We start from the raw sequence: 20,912 nt of genomic DNA, 5'->3' as shown, positions 1-20,912 counted from the left end.
GTCGCGGGCAGGGAGGATAATAACAAAATAAAAAAGGTACCGCCTGCGAGCTCCCCATGAAGGAGTGAAGAGTCCGCCAGAGGCGTCCAGCCGCCAAGAAACCCGCCCGGCAGCGCCGACCCTCCCCCGCCCACGCAGCGTGTGAAGGGCTGCCGGGCAACCCGAGGGCAAAGCAGAACTCTCCACAGGTGTGCCCCCAAAGTGAAAAAATAAGGAAGGGACTCACCGGCGATCAGGAGGAGTCCCCCCGGTGGTGTTTTCGAGTGGTTTGCCCGGTGGTGTGGCCTGTGGGCATCTGGAGCAACAGGCATCGGGAGAAGGGCCCATCCACGTGGAATAGGAGTAGAGAGCCGGCTGGAAGCTACAGAGAACAGTAAGGCAACCAGAATCTGATCACCACTGCCACCTAGTGGGCATTCTTCTGAACTGCAGCCAAAAGAAGTAGAAAGACTAAACAAGCCTTGGACAAACCAACGCCAAGCCCTCGTTACCAGGCAAGCCTGCATCTACGCAGACTGAAGACTGCAGCTCACGCCAGTTGTTCAGGCAAAACGGGGACAAAGAAGCAAACAAGCATTGGACAAATCAATCACAGCTTGGAAATGGGACCAATCAGCAAACCAGTACAAGCCAATGGAAAGCCTACGAGGGAGAACTAGCCTGCAGCGGCACGGACGTAGACGGAGACCCATCACCACTGCAGAAGTGACGCCTGTGGCTACAGGTGCTCACCGCAATCGCAGAAAACAACCTCACGCTGGACGGAGAGGAAGAGTCAAAACGTCTACAGCAGGCAGCAAGATCCAAGGGCAACCGATGGAAGAGCGCAAGTGTGCCCCGGACGCGGACAGTACAGGACAGCGCCTGAAAGTAAGGAAGCCACACCCGAAGCACCAGAAGACGTGCGAGGCAAGTACCCAAGTGTGAAGGAGAAAAGTGTGATACGTACGTGGAAGAGCGACGACGCCAAAGAATCCAATGAACCGCAAGGAACAAAGCTACACTGAAGATGTATCACGACAGTACCAAGTGAAGCAAGAACTTGCCACTGCAATGCACACTGACAAGCAACAGAAGAGTAACACAAAGTTACCCCACAGCCAAAAGGAGGCGAATTAACCAAGCACGGTCAACGCCTCAAGAAGCTAAAGACCCTCACCGGAAGCACGCACGGGAAGTGCACCCACCGGAGAAGGTCCATGGAGAGGTGAAGTTAACCCTCCGGAAAAAGCAGAGCACACGCAGAGCGCAGGCAAAACTGCGCCAACGCAAAAAGCACTGCAGCAGAAGCACATGGCGATCCCAATGATCGCGGATAGCGAGAAGACTCACAAAGAGGAAGCTGTCCACCCCATCTGGTAGCAAAGAAGATCGCCCAAGAAAAAAAGGATGATCCGACAAGCCAGAGGGGCGCCCAAACAAAAGCCGATCACCCAAAATGGTCGCCACAGAAGAAAGAAGAAATTCTGCCAATTCAGGACGAATATGTCCTGCCGTAAGACGTCCGTGAACTGAGAGATCAGGAGAATGCCCGAAAGAAGACCCGGAGAGACGGACGCAACACTTACAAGAAAAGAAGTAATAGGAGGCATGAGAGAAGATCGTAATGACCGGTCCAGTCACCGAAGAAAGGAGAGAAGACAGTGTCCTAAAGACAGGACAAGACCAGACGGAAACAGGTGGTAGTGCACGCTGCTTGAAGAAGCCTGGTCAGCAAGACAAAGAAAGAAAGGTGACCGCACCGTGTCGCGAAAAGGAAAGGGAGAAGAGTGGCACGATGCCATGAAGAAAAGAACTGAAGTAAGAAGTCATGTGGCACGACGCCATCAGGAACATCTGGAAAAGGTGAGGAGAGGTGTAACAAGTCCACACACCTACAAGAAGAAGAAGAGGTGACACACCACAACATCGTGTACAGTGACCACACGTCCAGGAGAACACTGAGAGCACCAGGAACAGATCAGGCATCTATTCACAAGACCCAGACGACCCGTGGACGGTAGGAGAGCGCAGGCCGGACCATTGGCAACACCCACCTTTGGGATTGAGCGGAAGTCTGGAAGCGGAGGGAGCTCAGATGGCCTGAAAAAGGAGAACTGACCATTCCACACCAGCCCGTGGAGATCCAAGGGGCAAAGGCCTCAGGGACACCGGTGGCAGAGGGTCCCAACACGAGAGATGAGTCCATCGCCGTCTAACCTGCACGTCCCAGGAAGATGAGGAACTTGTGCGCAAAGGCAGGAGTCAACAACTGCCCTCCAGGTGGAGCTACGGACTTTGTGAGGTAGTACCCCCATCGTCTCCTCCATTCACACGCAGACTGTGGAGTTGGAGCAACGCTGTGGAATAATACCCGGCCCAGTGGAAACCTGATGTAAAGGGCCTCCGGTACATCTCGTGGCAGGAGAACACCCGAGAGAGAGGTGTCCTAGTGAGAAGAATGTCCTTCAGACACTCCATCCTTTGTAATGTGAAGCCAAGCTGCCGACAGTGAAGAAACCGACGGACCAGCGGAAGACAACATCATCCCAGTCTAACATCTGGTCATCCTGTTGACGTCATCCTCAAAAACAACATCTCAGTGGACTGACCAACACACGTCCACGGCGCAAGTCCACAAGCGCATGCCCACCAAGAACTAAGATGTCAAGCCAAGAAGAATTAAAGTTTCAGCAGCAATTTCCATCGTGGTCATCAAGCAAGCAGCTGAAGAGACTTAATGTAGATCTGTAATTATTGTATATTTGTATATTTTCTCCCACAGGTTCGGACTTTTGTCTTTCCTTAATTTTTATTAAATTTTGGGAGGAATGTTGTGTCCTAGCAGACACAGGAAAGGGTTAAATTTGTAAGCCTACACTAAACACCCACCCACCACTGATGTCACGACATCACGTGACACAGTTAATAAAAGGAGCCGAGCGCACGTGCTCTAGGCTCACTAACCCAGCTAATTTCAGTGTCTGTGTCGCAGTCATTTATCACCATGTGGGCCTAGGGCCCCACGACATAACAACAGTGAGTGTAAAATCGGGGTATCCAAAGTGCAAAGCGCTATTTAAATCACACGGACACATTGTAATGATCAAATAATAAAAATAAGCTGCAGTCCATGCAGGTAACAGCGGTGGGGTTGTGGGTCAGCGTGGGGGGGGGGGGATTTTGAGGGATGATGCAGAGGGAAAATAAAAAAAATAATACATTTTCCCTCAGCATCGTTCCTCAAAATCTCCCCAACAAGGCCCCATCCTCCCACGCTGTCACGGACCGGAGCTGCAAAAGACCATGCCAGGCACAACGCAATCCAGGGTCGGATTGGTATTGGGGGCACTTGGGCAAAGCCAGAGGAGCCGTTGTCCAGTTCCAGCTGTGGGCTCCTTTTTTGAGCAATCTGGAGGTCCATGTGCGTTTCACTAGTGAAAACTAATACGTGCATTTGCTTTACCCCCATCCATTTTTTTAAAATAAACTTTTGCCGAAGCAATGTTTTGCAGAAAGCCAGTATGCAAATGTGGGTCACTTTTTTTATCCCAATCCAACCCTGACGCGATCCATGTATTTATTCAGCCCCTTACTTCGGCCGCCAGGCTGAACTAATCCCTGGATGCTCACGGGGTAGAGGTTTACGTTACCCATGTGTTCACTACCCCCCCTCCTGAATTTAGTGGGTGAGTCCACTTGATCCACAACACTACAGTGAGAGCCAGTAAAAACAGTTTGAAGACAGGAGGCAGTTGGCGCTCTCTTTAGATAGTGAAAATAATGCATGCTATGAACATTTCACACCTTGCAGTGAAGCAAAGAGAAAGATAAAACAGTTTTAGTATAATACTAGATGCGTAGCACATGGCAGAGCTAAGTGTCAAATACCACCCTTGACAAGAATAATCCACTTATTGAAAACATTTTGTTTGTCAATTTCATAATATATGGACTTTTGATTACTTTCTCATTCATTTTGGAATATCCATGAAAAATGATTGTTTGTGAACTATATTGAGGTCTTCTTACATACAGCTTTGAAAATCTAAACCCTGTCATGTAATAACAAAAAAATTATAAATAAAAAAACACATACACATATTCATGCAACAAGGGTCTTTGTGTCAGTCCTCTACATATATTAGTTTCTTAAATTGGCATGCACATTGTTCTTTCTCTCACTACAGATAAACAGCATGTGTATGTCAGTGCCAAGGTTGGGGGACTAATCTCAGTGTGTTTTTTCTTTTGATCCTTGTGATTTTAAACTACATCTTCAATTTAAGGAAGTCAAATTAATTATACCTTTACTCATCAGCAATAAGAATCACATTTTGCTGCGATTTTCATTACAACAGTAAAGGGATTCTATATGTATTCTAAGTACACATAACTGCTAGGAAGGTGCCCCAATATTTAATTGAAAAGATATGCAATTGCTTTTTAAACACTTTTATTGCAAATGTATGACCACCATTTTTAGGTGGTGACACAGTTTATGTTTTTCTTTATAATTTTATAAAACTTACCAGTGTTGCTGCTTACCAAAGCCAGAACTGTTGTGTTTCCGAGTGATTGTTTAATGTAGTATATCAGTAAACAATATTTCTTTCAATCCCATGCAATTGCTTTTTTCGCTTGTAATTATATCTACAGTCATTTTTCCACGAAATTGTTGTTCATTTATAGACAGTACAGCAATGACAGTCAGGTAACATAGGCAAAAAGGCCCCTTTTGCTAACGGCCTCTCAATTCTAATTGGCCAGCAATAACAATTTGCGGCCCCATCAAAATTATGAGATCTGTTTATTTTCACACCAAGGTTCCAGCTTCTGAAAGCAGCTGAAATCTCAGTGTGAAAATCTTCTGTAACATTCAAAATTACCAAAGGCAAAGACCCAGAAACACTGCTTTCCATGGCAAATCTTAATTTCTAAGGGATTTGTCAGGGTCCAACTTGTAATGACCTGGTTGTCCCTTGCCCCCTGAGTTGCTGACTATTAGAAATGGGGCTTCTTTGATGTCCCTGAGGCTTCAGAACAGCATGCCCTCGGAGTCTCTTTGGGGTAAAGTGACATAGCGCAAGTCCTTGTCTTCAGCAGAGCATAGATAACCAGGCAGCACAGCTAAGCAGAAAAGCTGTTCTCCTAGAGCAGCAGTCAAGCAGAGTGGCAATCCTTATAGTACAGCAATCTTTACTCCTGGAAGAGTTCATCACAAGCCCAGAAGTGTACTATCTTATTATGGTCAAAGACACAGCACCTATATTCAGTTGAGCCTTTGAAGAAGGGATGACTCAAAAGAATCGTCTTTCAGGTGGACATAGACCATTTTCCTCCATGTCTTAGCTCCATACTATCATTAGGGAGTAATAAGCCCTTTATGTGGTGTGGGAAACAGGACACTGCCTGCTCTGGTGTAAGTTTCAGCTCCTCCAACCCCCGTCCTGCCCAGGATGAGCTACCAGAATGCAGATTAATTCCCTGTCACACCTACCCTTCCTGTATTTGGAGCTGTCTATAGAGAATGCAAAAAGTGTAGTTGTCACCCACCCTAGATGTGTATTGGAGACAGGCTGCAGGCACACAGGGCAGTAAGAGCAGAGAAATGCCCTCTTTCTAAAAGTGGCATTTCTGAAATAGTAATGCTAGATCGAACTTTACCATCAAAGAAGAATCATGATTACCATTACAAAGATATGAGATATGATGTGGCTACTCCTCTGTAATCAGTAATTACAGTTTAAAAGTGATTTAAGGATTCCCAATGCTAACCACTGGGAGGCGTAGGACTCACAGTAGTGAAAAACAAATGTGTGTGTTTGTTTGTACTAGGATATGTAAAACTTACATGTACATGTCCTACCGTTTACTTATATGGCACCCTGGCCTATGGATTACCTAGGGCCTACATTAGGCGTGATTTATGTGTAATAAAAGAGGAGTTTATCGATTGACCAAGGGTTTTAAATTGCAAGTCGGAGTATTAATCTGCACACACAGACCCTGCAATGGCAGGGTCAAGACAGGTTTGAAAGGCTACTTGTGTGGTTGACACAATTAGTGCTGCAGGCCCATTATTACCATTTAATATGCAGGCTCTGGTTATATGATATACCACTTTACAAGGGACTTGTATATACACCGATGTTACCATGTTTAGGAGAGAAGCATATGCACTTTAGCACTGGTCCACAGTGGAAAAAGGCTCAGAGTCCTAAGACCAATAAAAAGGAGGTCAGAAAGAGAGGAGTAGGAAGGCAACATGTTGGGGGTGCCTCTTCAGAGAGAGCCATATTCCAACACTGACACCCTTGGCATTATTAAATTTAGGATTGGGGAAAAGATTAAACTTTTTCCGGGCCACTCATAAATAGGGTTAACATCTTTATAATAGAACAAGAATTCATAATTTTAACTTAGCGGGCATGGCAAAGATACAAATAGTAATCAAAAGATGAAAAGGAAGCCAAAAAATGACACTGTACAGTGATCATAGCTCGCTCAGGTTTAAATCTCAAAGTAGAATAAACATAGTTAGAAATGAATATGATCTACACATGATAGCGTTTCCCTAACTGAAACGGTCCATTTCTATTCTATTTGAAATATGATTCATAAAGTGCAATATATGTTCAAAACAGAGCATCAAGGCACAAAAATCATAAGAAAGTAAGAGAGGGGAAGCAGCAATCATGTACAGGAAAAAGGCAGATGTTGGTTTTTCACATACAGCAATGTTTTCAGATTCATGGTGAAACTAGTTCTGAGCACAGAGATAAAGGAAAATTATTCTAAAGTGTGCCTCCTGCAACTGCTGCAGAGCCTCCTCCCAACTGTGTAATTCGGTATCTGGGGGGCGGAAATCGAAAAACATTGTACGATCTAGGTAATCTGAGTGAAACATTACATTTAGACAGTTTCTGAGGACTAAGTGTGCCAGATTGAAAAACGGCCCTAATGTATGCGTGCCAAGATCTTAAATTGAACCCTCTGTTGAATAGGAGGCCTATAAAGGTCCTCTGATTTTGATGCACCATGCAACAACCCAGAAGATGTATGAGAAGCCTGTCTGCAGAGCACTGCACCAGCTGAAGCTTATTGGTGGTTCTTTTTAGGAAGGCCAAGGTATAAGGTATTAGAATAATAAAGGAGAGATGTATTAATGTATGTATCACTGTCTTTCTGACCTTGGGAGGAAGTACATCTGATCCCTTACGGAGAAACTTAAGTAGGTTATGCAAGTATATGAGACTGGCAAAAGAACACCAGAGATCACTCCAAATATGTTTATTTTTCCCAACTATCATCAATTCAGTCTTATCTGTATTAAGATTGCGGTGATTATTGTTCATCCATCAGGCAACAAAAAGAAAGGCATGACCTAAACTTTCTTGTCCAGAAGCTAAGTCACTTGTTAATGATACAAGCAATTGTGTATCATCCACATGGGACAATACCTTAAATCATGACCCCTTTGATAAGGGCAGACAGAAAGATTATATAAATATTAGAGAGGGTTGGACTCAGCCATGATCCCTAAGGTACTCCACAATCTATTGAACTAGAATCAGAGAAAAAAAGAGGGAGGTGCACTGATTGGGCTGTGTTATTTATACAATTTGAGATCCAGGTTAGAGCAAGTCCTTCAACACCAATTTCCCTTAGTCTCTGAATGAGAATACTATGTCATATGTTGTTGAAGGCCTCCGACAAATCTAATAAAATATGGTCCACAGTGTCTCTCCTGTCAAGCAAATGTTTGAGGTACTCCAATACTGATGAGAAAATCAACTCTGTACTGTGAGAAGTGCAAACGCCAAACTGAGAGCGGCTTATTTCTGACAATTTTACTGTTTTTCCATCACATATACCAAATGGGACACAATGAAGTTATGGTAGGGACCTGGTGTAAAAATCTGACATTTTGTTTAGATAGTTACAAGCCACTTTCTTCAAATCTCTGGATATTTCTTCTTACCTTCATTTGTATACACCAGGCTGATGAAGCCTACCTTGAAAATGCCCTTCTAGGTAAAAAATTATTTGGTCTTGGGTATTTGTTTACCAAAATTCCCCTTCTCTTCCTTCTCCGAGGGGTCCGTGTAAACTGTTTCCATCTTACTTTCACATTTCTTCTCTCCTCCTCTTTTTTATTAGGCCCTGTAAGAAATTGGGTTACTGGTTGACGGGGTGAAACCCTACTTAGGCATGAACCACAATAATTTCCAGGGTGAGGCAAAAGCAAACCCCAAATTAACCAGTGCTTGTCACAGAGCAGTCTGGCTTAACTTCGAGGCATTGTGTAAAATATGTGCACAGCACTAAAACAGTAATAAAGTGAAAACACAATACAATTTTAAGCAACATGAGTGAATTTGAATGGTGCAGAGTAGAAATATTGCCACAGAAATATCGACAATAAAAATATAGTTGTCCAGAATATCGATTGACAGGTAAGTAATATCGATTACATAAATATCTTTGTAAGAAATATTGTTTAAAAAATATACTTTACCCAAATATCGATTTATTAATAATGTTATGTATTTTAGTGTTTTTAATGAGAATTGTTTGTAATTTTATTATATGTTTTAGAGTTTTACTAGTTATTAATTTATTTTAAGATTAATTCTGTGTTTTTAGTTCCATAGCATGTTGTGGGTTTACTGGGGAATAGGGTAGGAAGTAATTTAAATTGATAACATTATTTGAATTATTAATGTGTTAATTGATTAATTGATAATAGTTTAATAATTAGTTGTTAATTAATTTAAATTAGTTAATGATTAAATGATTAGGTTTATTGTTTAAATAATTTTAGGTGTGTGTTGTGGTATTTATATGTGTAAATTGAAAGAAGGGTGGTAAGTAATTTTGTTTTTTATTTATTAATGACTAAATACTTTAAAATTAATTACCATTAATGAATTAGTAATTATTAATTGTAATTGTGTAATTGATTTTAGGTGTGTGTTTTGGTGTTTTTTGTGTAAATGGTGTGAAAGGTGGTAAGTAATTATTTGGTATTGATTAATTATTAAATAATAAATTAATTTTCAATAATTAATTAGCAATTATTACATTTAATTGTGTAATTAATTGTAGGTGTGTGTTGTGGATTTTATTGTGTTAAGTAATGTGTAATTAATTATTTGTATTATCTTTAATAATAATAATATATTTAAATGTATATATTATTTATGTTAATATTGGAAATTAAGTTTAATATAAATGTTGATTTTTTTTATTGTTTTGGGATCCAGCGCTTTCTCTACTGTTGCACTCACTGGAGTGGGAATAGAAATTTCTACCCCTATGCTATCCAACGCTTTCCCTACTGTTGCACTCACTGGAGTAGGAATAGTAATTTTTACCCCTCTGCTATCCAGCTCTTTACCTACTATTGCACTCACTGGAGTGGGAATAGTAATTTTTACCCCTACGCTATCCAACGCTTTACCCACTGATGTATTTAATGCTTTATATTTGATAACTCTGCTTATACTGTATGTATAGATTTCATTTTGGTGTCTAAACATATATGGAAGTCAGAGCTATTTCTATAAATTGGGGTTGAATTTCTCTCGATTTGTGTCAATGATACTTATCGTCCATGGTGGTGATGTGAAATACTTAACACATGTTCCTCTACGTAGCTTGTCTGTTCTTTGTCAATCTATCAAGACTTAATGAAGGTGTATTGAGAGAGTACCTAGGGTCCAACTTTGCGTTTTGTGCTAGTATTTCATGGTAAGGCACCCCTGCCATACCACATAATAGTTTCACATTGCAGCAAAGGGGCAGGCCTTGCAGTAGTGAAAAAAAAAGTTAAAGAGTTTTTCACTAACAGGATATGTCAAATTTAACAGTACATGTCCAACTTTTTTAAATACACAGCATCCAGCGCTCTGGGCTATTCACAAAACTACATTAAGAGCGACATTATATGTATTAAAAATTAAGGTTTGGGCCTGGCAAAAGGTTTCTTTTGACAGGTCAAAATAGCAGTTTAAAACTGCACACACAGGGAGAAAAGGCAGGTCTGAGACATGTTCAAAGGTCTACTTAAGTGGGTGGCACAAACGTGCGGAAGGTCCACTAGTAGCATTTATTTTACAGGCCCTGGGTATATGTAGTATCACTTTACTAGGGTCTTACAAGAAATGTAAACATACTATTTGAGTGTTAGGCAATATCTACCATTCTTTAAAATAGGACCTTCAAACTTGTTAACAGTGGTAAAGTGGGGAGAAGCACTTACCTGCACCCAGGCCACACGAGGGGCCACGAACGCCGCCACCGCCCAAGAGTCATTTCCTGCTTTGCATTGCGCCGCCGCCCCGGGACCACAACTCCCGGAAGCCTCAGCGGCGGCACGCACCTCTGACCTCGCCCCAGCGCTCGGAGGCGCTTTAAATTGGCGCTGAGGTCGGCGGATCTTGGGGAGAAGCCCTTACCTGCGCCAAGGCCACACGAGGGGCCACGAACGCCGCCACCGCCCTAGAGTCATTTCCTGCTTTGCATCGCGCCGCCGCCCCGGGACCACAACTCCCGGAAGCCTCAGCGGCGCCGCGCGCCTCTGACCTCGCGCCAGCGCCCGGAGGCGCTTTAAATTGGCGCTGAGGTCGGCAGATCTTGGGGAGAAGCACTTACCTGCACCAAGGCCACACGAGGGGCCACGAATGCCGCCACCGCCCAAGAGTAATTTCCTGCTTTGCATTGCGCCACCGCCCCGGGACCACAACTCCCGGAAGCCTCAGCGGCGGAGCGAACCTCTGACCTCGCACCAGCGCCCGGAGGCGCTTTAAATCGGCGCTGAGGTCCACTCTGTGGGACGCGAGTGGGACGCTGGGCGAAGCCTGGGCCAAGGGTGGGCCCGTTTAAGCCCGTTAAGGAACGGAAAAGGACGGGACGGGCCACCCCTCTAACACCTGCTCTAGGACAATAAGGTCAGTGTCACTGTAAAAATCGTCTGTGATTCAATATGTATATTGTTTGATCGAGTATCATCCAGTCCATAGCGGGGATGCCTACATCCCCGGATCCAGGCCATAGCACCAGTAAACCAACGGTACGGTCATTAATGGGTACCCTAGATAATTTCCTCATCAGGGTTTCATCTGCCCTTGCTAAGGATATAGAACTTACAGAGAAAAGGTTATCCTTGGACATAGACTTTAATAAAAGATCTTCCCTGGGACTTCTGGCAGGAGCCAGATCACCGGCACATTTACAAACTGATTCACAGGGTACGCTTCCTCCGTCTGGAGTGGAGGCTCTTACCCTGTCGCCTTGGGCAGTAACCATCTTGAACATAAGTGACAATTCTTCTTCAAGAGAAGTGGCTCCTGCAATTGAAACGGGTAGAGCCCCTTCACCTAAGATTAAAACTCGATCAGCCTGCCAAGTAAAAGCAGGACCGGCCCAGCAGAAAGGAAGGGAACAAGCAAAAAGGAAGCGCCCTGGACCCCAAACATCTGTAGGGGGCAAGAAAGCTAAGTCGGATGTTAACTCTGTTCCTACCAATGACCCAGTAGTAAGGCCACCAATTAGCCCTATACAACCTCGATTGGTGGATAAAAACAGTCATGGAAATCACCAGGACATTAGAGGGGAGGAACTGCATTGGGACTTGGGCCCTTCTTTTTGGATAAAATTGGAGGGCACTATCAAGAAGATATGTCACCCATTACATGAGCGTTTGGAATCAATTGAAAATAGATTGGTATGTCTTGAACTTTCATTGGCAGCAGCACAGAAGCAGGCAGCAGCAAGGCACAGTGCGAACAGGGTAAAATCACCTGTAGCCCTAGGTCCAATTGGTCCCAGTAGTGGTCCGGGGACAGGGCAGGGCAGTAGGCCTATTTTGACAACTGATAAGGCGCCTACTGCTAACTCACAATATTCTGTTCCGATAGGGGTGGGAAATTTAGCAAAGGCTAATGGGGTTCCCCAATCTACTCTGGCCCCGGTAACTACACCCTTGGTTCACAATCAACCAGGAGCTGGAGGGACATCTTTGAGCAAAGGGAGAAATCAGGGAGGTGGCACTAAGAGGGATGCTAGGCAGCAAAACTTAACTGCTTTACCTAGTGCTCATAGCGAAGTTCCCTTGCCTTACATCGATCTTCCTCCCCAATCAGCCCCATTTGTGGTAGTCTTGGTAGGGGTCCCATCACTTGTCCAGGGGAAAAGAGAATCATCATTAGACTAAGCATGGGCGAATTTTGCGAATCTCGCGTTCGCGAATTTTGCGGATTTGCGAACTCGCAATTCGCAAAATCCGCGAATTCTCGCGAATTTGCGTTTTTTTTTTTTGTGTGTGTTCGCGCGGGTTTCTGCCAGTTCGCGAGGGTTTTGTACAATTTCGCAAACGCGAACTTACCTGTCGGGTCGCAAGTTTCGCGAACTTGTTGTTTCTACGTGTCCACCCTGTTTGGGACACTCTTCTTCATCACTGCCACTCTCTGTCACCACTGCCACTCTCTGACTACTCATGCCACCCTCTGGCCCACCCATGCCACCCTCTGTTTCATCACAGCACCCTCTGGTTGTCCAGTCAGTGTACATTATTGTGGCAAAGCAAGCACACCTTCCCTGCCTCAAGTGACCTGAATTAATTTGGGGCTGATTAATGTGTCACAGAATATTTTTTTAGCTGGCACCTGCTTCCTTAGTGCTTCCTGATTAGTGATCTTTTGCACTTGCTAAGTGCTTTCATTGTTGCAAAATTAGTTACAACACCTGCCCTGCCCCAACTGACAATAATGAATTAGGGGCTGATTAATGGATTTGAACTTCCAGCCTGGCTCCTGCTTGTCTCCCTTAGCTGTAATTCAGGACCTTTGTGGCATATGTGTAACTATTCTGAGGTTCAGAGCAGGGTCACATAATAGTTGCAACTGGCAACTGAACTCTGGAGGGGCCCCTCAGGAAGCACTACAGGAAATGGCTACTAATGATGAGCCTGAACTTTTGAACCTTTTGAAAAGTAGTTTCAGTTTTGCTAAGATCGTATTTCTGCAATTTTGCGCTTATTCGCGGGGCGCGAAGTTGTACTGGGAAGCCGCGAACTCACGCGAACAGTGCGAGCAAGCCATAAAATCCGCTGCTCGCGGATTTGCGGATTTTGCGGGAGATTCGCGAATCTCGCGGATTGCGAATTTACCGAAAATCCGCAAAATCCGCGAGCGAAACGGATTTTCCGCCCATGCTTACATTAGACCTCAAGCATAAGTGTATTTTCTGGCTCAACAAGTATTGCCCATTACCAATATATATGCGAGCTGAAATAATGGGGGTTAGGAGAGTAAACTGGATAGGCAGGGGATGTAAGACGGTGGCAGGAGACTGTATCATTATTAATTTTAGAGACCAGAGATGCGTTCATTTCATTTGCAACTGGCCTCAAAGTGATCAGTCAGATGGGATATAAGTGCTACCTTTAGCCTACTTTTATGGTCCCCCAACTTCGGTCTCCTTTGAGAGGGACATGTTTTCACAGGGGATTGTACCAAACTACTGCCCATTGGGGAACATAAGGTTATTAAATAGATTCCAGGCCCTGTCGGGGCTGGGGGATTGCGAATGACAATGCGAACCCCTAAGTACCATTCCGTGTAGTAGAGAAAGAGGCTTAATGGAGGAGGCAGTGATTCAGATTGGGCAAGATATCACCCAGAGTAGAGGGAAATTACGGAAGGATGAGGTGGGTCAGTGTAACACGTGTGATGGTAACACCGAGGTGCCCAAAGTAGATGGGTTATTGAAAAGACACAATCACGTATATCAAGGTTTAGGGGGTCTCCCTCAAAGGTGTGGACTGGATGTAGCATCTGACGGACCCTCATGTCAGACATCCCTTGTCTCATGGAATGTGGCGGGCTTGGGGTCAAGACTAAAATCGCAGCCATGGTTAGAATTCATTGACCGCTTTGACATTTGTTTGTTCCAAGAGGTTTGGGCGGTTGAACCAATGTTTAGAGTGGGTTATTTGAATTACTTTGTTCCAGCTGTTAAAAAAGGTCCGGGGCTTCCTATGGGGGGAGTAGTGATATGGGTTAGGCAGTCCCTGAAATGTTATACACAGTTGCTCCCAGTTGCAAATAATGATATTCTTGGAGGTAGGTTTAGATTCCATGCTAACTTAGAAATTGATATCTACAATGTCTATGTTAGGGGCCTTCAAGGTGGCAAGAAATCTGATGTTGTATCTGAGCTGGATATATTAGTTCAGGCTACCCCTCCTAACACCCTGACAATGATCGGTGGGGATTTTAATACCATTTTTGAACCCTTTGGGTTGGATGATGCGCACATAACAGAGGATGAGGACGCAAGGTGGGGAGTTCCTCAGCTTGGTACTAAACCCATAAGGAAGTGGACCGAGGCCGCAATTCAGCTAAAGTGCCTCTGTTTGGGAAACCAGCTGAGGGCGGCCAACGGGCGCACATTGTCAGACAAAATGGGAAAGGAAACTTTTGATAATGGTGTTAGGGCAAACAACATTGACTATTTATTGGTCCCCCTTGGCTTGTGGTCTACCCTTCAGGATATGGAGGTGGTGACCCGTATTGAAAGTAACCACAATCCCTTGACTGCATTGTTTAACCTGGGTTTACAGGAAGGGGTTGAGGTTCATAGGGGTCTCTCTCCTCGAGCTCTAGTTTTGGCAAATGATGAGCGCCACTCTAAGTGGTGTCAAGTTGTTGAACATCAGGAAATTATCTGCAACATTGAGGGAGATTTAGAAGGGACACTAGGGGCTCTGGAGGAAGCTACACGGAAGGGTTTCCCCTTCAATCTACTCTTAGAAGCTCATAACGTTTTTTTTTATCAAATTTAAATCCTATTTTTGTAAACCGAGCTCAGGCAAAAGAAGAAGTTTGACAAAGGAAGTGGAGAGTTGGTACGATGGTTCGTGCCGCCAAGCTAGGGGAGAGTTGGGACAAGCCCTAAAAACTAAAGACATGGGCACAATAAGGTTGGCCGGTGCGAATTACAGGCTCAAACAACATATAGCCAAAAGGGACTGGGAAGAGGCCAAGTGGCAGGATCTCAAAGTGGCATGTAGTGCAAAGAACCCCAAATTCTTTTGGGAAATTTTTAAATGGGACAGAGGAGGGAATCGTGAGAGCCCCCAAAACAATGTTGACCAAAACGCCTGGATTGCTTTTTTTAAGCCCCAATACGCTAGTCGGGCGATGGGGAACAATGTGGGAGCATTTGATCATACATTCTATAAGGAGGCTGTCTTCACTGTGAGTGATGTGGATAGGGCATTCGACCTTGTCACAAAGGGACGGGCTACCGGCATGGATTGTGTCCCCGCAGATTTATTTTTAAATAATAGAGGACGATGGCGGACCTATATTTTATATGTGGCGAACGCCATAGCCCAAGAGATGGAAGTCCCTAAATCATGGAAAGGGGCTGAAATAGTGCAGGTCTATAAAAAAGGGGATAAGTCACTTGCAAGTAACTACAGGCCAATTAGTCTGATTGACTGTATGCAAAAAATTATGGGGCTGCTGGTTTTGGGCCGAATCCAGAACTGGATGGATAATGATAATATATTAAGTCACCTCCAGGCTGGTTTTCGCCCAAAAACAAGTACCATAGACCAGGTTTTACGCTTCATTATTTTATATTGGAGTACCGTGCTCTTGGGAAATGGCTCCCTGTACGCAGTCTTTGTAGATCTAAGGGCGGCCTTTGACTTGGTCCCACGCAACACATTGTGGGAAGTCCTAGCGGAGCAGGGGATGGCCCCAGAATTACTGAGTTTGGTCGTCCGTCTGCATGAGGGCACGTTTGCTAGGGTTCGGTGGGGTTGTCAGGGAGAGGTTACAGAGCCATTCCCGGTGGAGCGGGGAGTGAGGCAAGGCTGCGTTATGGCGCCGACCTTGTTCTCGCTGTTTGTGAACGGGGTGGCGGATTACCTCTCCCTGGTCCGGACCGATGCCCCTGCAATGGCTGGTGAGCGGGTCCCGATCCTCATGTTTGTGGATGACACCCTCATCATTTCCAAAACACCTAGTGGGCTGCAGAATGCGCTGAAGCGTTTTGAAGATTTCTGCCTCGATAGGGACCTAGAAATAAACACCGAAAAAACAAAATTTATGGTTTGATTTGATTTGATTTGATTTGATTTTGATATTTCTAAAGCGCAAACAAAGGCCCGTGGGCGTCTCAGCGCTGAGTATCTGCAGTATTTAACCTAGGAGGAGGGAGCGGGATCTATTGATTAAAAAGCCAGGTCTTGAGTTGCTTACGAAACGACTAGAGAGAAGGGCTGGCTTTGATCAAGTGGGGCAGAGTGTTCCACAGCTTGGGAGCTGACACCAAAAATCTTCTGTCACCCCATGAGACAGTTTTAGTGGGGGGAACCACAAGATCGATTAGACTTGAGGATCGTAATGTTCTGGACGGACAATAAGGAATCAGATTGTGGACGAGATAGGCTGGTCCTAGATTATGCAAAGCCTTGTACACAATGCATAGGGTCTTAAACTTTATTCTGTTTCTGATGGATAGCCAATGTAACTCTTTGATGGTGTACGAGGCAGATTGATGTTGGGGGATTTTTCCCAGAAGCCTGGCAGCTGAGTTCTGTATTATTTGCAATTTATTTAAGACTCCCTCTTGTGCATTGAGGAACAAAGCATTGCAATAGTCCAAGGTGGACAGCACAAGGGAAGTGACCAGGGTTTTACCAGCTGTGTCTGGAAGAAAAGGGAGAATTTTTTTAATGAGTCTCAATTTATAGAAGGCTGAGGAGGTGATCTGGTTGGCGTGTGGGTGAAAAGTGAGGCGGTCATCAAAAATGACACCCAAATTCCTCACCTTGCTAACAGGCTCGGGTTATCACTGACCGCAAGACGCAGGGGTCTGCCAGACCATTCTGAGGGAAGATTTATATGAATGGGTCCCCGCTGAAGCGGGTGGATGCATTCACCTACCTGGGGGTTACCCTCCAGAATAATCTGGGATGGTCAAGCCAATTGGACATTGCAGTGCTTAAACATCGTCATCAGGCAGGCACTCTTCTGAAAAAAATCTCCTCATCACTAACAAAGCCCATTAGCCCCTTAATGGAAGTTTACGGGTTGAAGGTGATAAGCTCGGCCCTTTACGGAGCGGAACTTTGGGGATTTGAGGATTTAAGAAAGTTGACCCTGGCAGAAAACGAATTTTTGCGCAAAGCGACCAGTGTTCCCATAAGTACCCCGGTAATTCCACTAATGTGGGATTTCGGAAAAAAGGCGGTGCAAGATCAAGCATTCCTAAGGCCATTATTGTATTGGCGCCGCCTGTGGACTACGGAAGATTTACAGCATTACGCTTTGGGTTTGAGGGAGATAATGGTTAAGGATTCTTGCCATAAAAATCATTGGCTGAGGACCATCCGGTCTCTACTCCTTAAATTGGGTATGAGGGAGCTATGGGATGACCCGGAAAATGCCTTATTTCACTCTAATTTTTTTTTTAAAGAAACGTATTGGGAGATGGTGATTACAGACATGAGGGTAAAGGGATTCTCCTCGCAATTAACAGAACGGTTCTTGGAAATTAAGGATCGACCAAAGCTTGAATAATACTGGGACATTATTGGGAAACAGTTGGACCGTAAGCTCTATTTCCAACTTAGAGTAGGTTCCCTCCCAGTAAAGTCTTTTACAGCTAAATGGGCAGGGGAAAACGGTAATGATAGATGCCCTAAGTGTGGGGAGGAGCAAGAGTCACTAAGCCATTTCCTATTCTTCTGTCCTTTGTATACTGCTCCTAGATCGTTGTGGATCAAGCCTGTATGCAAACTATTAGGTATACAAAGACACAGGGAGGCTTTAAGAATTTTATGTACAGACCCGACACCCCTAATTTCTCTGGCTGTGGCCAAATTTTTGAAATGGGCTTGGGTAATCCGCAGAAAACATATAGCGGTAGGCACGTGACTTTTAAGCTATCTATACCCATAAATATTGGGGGCTATTGATATGAGATTTTTGTTTAATACTCCTCTGGCCCCAAATGTATTTTATCAGATTGTTTTTAGGATTCATGATTAATGTATAATGATATTCGGCATTAGTCTATTGTAGTTTAATATCTTTTTAATATTTAATGTATGGGTTTTAATGGATTTTTTAATCAAAACTGTGATTTTATGTACACTTTTATGACCTAAATCATCGAATAAAGTTTATAAATTGAATTGGGTAACGCCCTAAAAGCCAAAAAAGCAGGTTCAGAAAACAGGAGGGTGAAAGCAAAATGTTTTGGGATGACCCTGCAGAAAGAGTTAAGTTCAACAGGCCCCCTTAATCCCTCCTCCTGTTTATCCTCTTTTCTTTTCCTATTTTTTGGAGGTGAAGAGCCCTGTAAATCCCCCTTTCATATTCACGTAATGTGAAGGTGGAAGGAAGGGGGAGATCCCCCTCCTGTACTACTACCTATGCTATTTCTGGTCCTCCACCTCCTTTTACCCATTTACTTTGCTTCTCTTCACCTACTCTTTTTGTCGCATTTCTGCTCTGCTCTTTCCTTTCCAGGTCTTGGTAGACATAGAAAAAAGCCAGCTTCAGCCTTTTTTCCACTTACCCCTTTCTTTTTATTCTTCCAATTCCTAATGTTTTAGTATACTAATTACTTAATGCTTTTTTCAATACTAGACTCTGGTTTCCAATTTTTCGCCCTTTTTCTAATTCCCTTAAAACGAGATTGACCACTCTGAGTTTGTCAGGAGGACATTCTGCATTTAAGGAATTTGTCACAAATAAATAATACTAGTCCATCAGCATATTCACATGGGGGAGCATCCTCATTTGCATAGTGCAACTCCTCGTGCAAGTCAACTAATCTCTGCTTTTACAGTTGTAGTTTGCTCATCAAATGATGTGTTGATGGGTGCGGTTTTCCCACTGGGCAAGGATTTCTCCTCACAAGGGGAGGTGTAAAATGTGTGCTCATCTAGAAGCTTATTTGGAAGAGGGCGAATAGGATAACCCAAATAAGGTTTCAGACAAAAAATGCCCCGGTGGTGAAGTGCCTGATAAGTGTTAAAGACAGCTGAGATACTCTTGAATAAGACACCCGTAAAGTGAAGTTTGCCCTTTAAGAACCCCTGAGGATTGGACTCAACGGTAACACCACATAATGATTCCCCATTAAACATTAATGCAACACAAGTTTCTAGCAACAATCAGTCATACTCACATGTTTTTAAGAACAGTAACCATGCTTATCTTTCACTTCTATCAAAAGTTTACATATTAGAATATCAGCATATCAGCACGAACATTACTTAACATAGACATTCAACATTAATTGCACCATTAAAAAGCAGTATGCAGACATTTCTAATACACAAACGGGCACTTAAATCCCAAACCACATTATTTTGTTAATGTAAAAATCACAATGTGAATGAATCCTTTGTATCAGGTCCGCTGTTTTGTGCTGAGGATCCTGTACAGCAGTAGCCTCTCGTTTTTACATGGTTTGATCTATTAATACCACAAAAGGTGTTTGTAACCCTTAATCATGTTCAATTACACTCACATATTTTTCCAAGACGACTCATATTATTTCATTTCCTGAGATCTCTCCACGCTTTAGAAAAAATAGCTTTTGTATTTTGACTTCCTGTGTTAGGAGTAAATGTGCAACTTCCTAACTGTTAAGATCACCTGTAGTACCCAACACTGTAGTCTTAGTGATATGATGATAATTCTATGTTAAAACAAATAGGATGATGGATTAATACCGTATTTAAATGTTTTCTCACTTATGGTGTGTTATTGGTTAAAGGTAGCTCACATTTCAGCTAAGAGTAACTTTTTTACCTCTTTTTTTTATCACACTCTTTCTCTAGAGATGAAAAATAAGAACAGTGAGGCATATTATCAAGGGATTTATCTCCGCTTTTTTTGCTTTAAAAGCCAAGAAAGCGGAGATAAAATTATCTCCCTATTACCTAGCTGTCGCTAACACCAGTTAGCGACAGCTAGTAGTAGATAGCGACCATCTTGGGCCCCACTTTGCATGTCAGTGATATTTATCACTAATGACATGCAAAGTGGGCGTGCCAAGATGTTAGCGACTGGAGACAGTCGCTAACATCGCTATCTCCTATTACCAACTTTTGGAGATATTCGCGCTAAGCGCGAATATCTCCAAAAGCTAACACCTACCCTGAGCAGTTCTTAGCCATGTTATCCAATGGGAGGTGGATAACATGGCTAAGAGCATTTGCTCGGTAATGCATGAATATCGCTGACTTTTCAGCAATATTCATGCATTTCGGCCGATTTTTAATGCTTAGGAGATAAACCTTGATAATATCAAGGCTCCTAAGCGATAAAAATCGTCGCTACACGGCGGTAAAATTATTGCCGCTAAGCCAACCTAGCGATAATCATCGCTAGTTGTTGGTAATATGCCCCAGTGTTGTCAGTCTGTTTCCATGATTTCCTAAAGAGTGGCTCAAAACCACTACGTTTCTCAACTTGTGAACAGGATTACAATGTTTCAGGTGATCTGGACTCTTCTTGAGTTAAATGCTCTGGTGTGCCTCCTTACGCTAACCTTTGGAGTGCCACGTGCCATCTTCCTGTAGGGATACCTTTCTGTTTTGTCAATGCCAAAAATCATGGGTCAACATACTTTCTGGATGGAACACTGGACGTGCATTGCGATGATGGAGTTCCAACACCGGTCATTTGTTTAATGGAATCCTGCTTGCTTTCATGCCAGGCCCTCTCAATTGATGTCCGATCATCTTGATATGTCAGTTATTCTCATGTTCTGAAATGCTTTCAAATCATGTTACATCAAGCCAGATGAATCCATTCTGTCGATGTTGATGTCTGCTAACAAGGTAAAATAAAGTAACCATGTTGGATCAGAGCCTACTTCATCTGTCACCA

This window comes from Lissotriton vulgaris, chromosome 4_1, assembly GCF_964263255.1.
Source record: "Lissotriton vulgaris chromosome 4_1, aLisVul1.2, whole genome shotgun sequence".
Taxonomy (NCBI): domain Eukaryota; kingdom Metazoa; phylum Chordata; class Amphibia; order Caudata; family Salamandridae; genus Lissotriton; species Lissotriton vulgaris.
Note: the sequence above shows the minus strand (reverse complement) of the source record.